Below are 788 nucleotides of genomic sequence, written 5' to 3'. Positions count from 1 at the left end.
CCAGGAACACCCTCAGCTGCACACAAACCCTAAACCCTAAACCCTAAACCCTAAACCCTAAACCCTAGAAAACCCTAGACACTAGATACTAGGCTCGGTGCAAGGAACAACCGGGAACACCCTCAGCTGCACACAAACCCTAAACCCTAAACCCTAAACCCTAAACCATAAGCAAGTAACAACCCGGCACACCCCTAGCTGCTATAAACCCTAGACCCTAAACCCTAAACCCTAGAAAACCCTAAAAAACCCTAAACCCTAAACCCTAAACAAAAAACCGTTCGCTAAGAAGCTTGCGAGCCCCCCTTCTATCCCTTCTACCTCCCCCCCCCTAAACCCTAAACCCTAAACCCTAGACCCTAAACCCTAGACCCTAAACCCTAAACCCTAGAAAAAACAAAACTTACTGAGTTTATTATGTCTAGCAACCCAAGAACCCTGGGGTTTAATAACAGCAACAAAACCACCAAAATTTAGAGAAGTGCAGCTAAACCCTAAACCCTAAACCCTAAACCCTAAACCCTAAACCCTAAACCCTAAACCCTAGACTTACTGAGTTTATTATGTCTAGCAACCCAAGAACCCTGGGGTTTAATAACAGCAACAAAACCACCAAAATTTAGAGAAGTGCAGCTAAACACTCTGCTTCTGTCTCCGTCCATCTGCAGCCATGTGCAGTTAGGACAACCCTCCTCATAAAACTGAAAACACAATAAACCCTAAACCCTTGAAAACCCTAAACCCTTGAAAACCCTAAACCCTAGAAAATAATAAACACTAGAAAATAA

The sequence above is a fragment of the Eimeria mitis genome, genomic scaffold (genome assembly GCF_000499745.2).
Source record: "Eimeria mitis Houghton genomic scaffold, Emh_scaff930, whole genome shotgun sequence".
Classification (NCBI taxonomy): Eukaryota; Apicomplexa; class Conoidasida; order Eucoccidiorida; family Eimeriidae; genus Eimeria; species Eimeria mitis.
Note: the sequence above shows the minus strand (reverse complement) of the source record.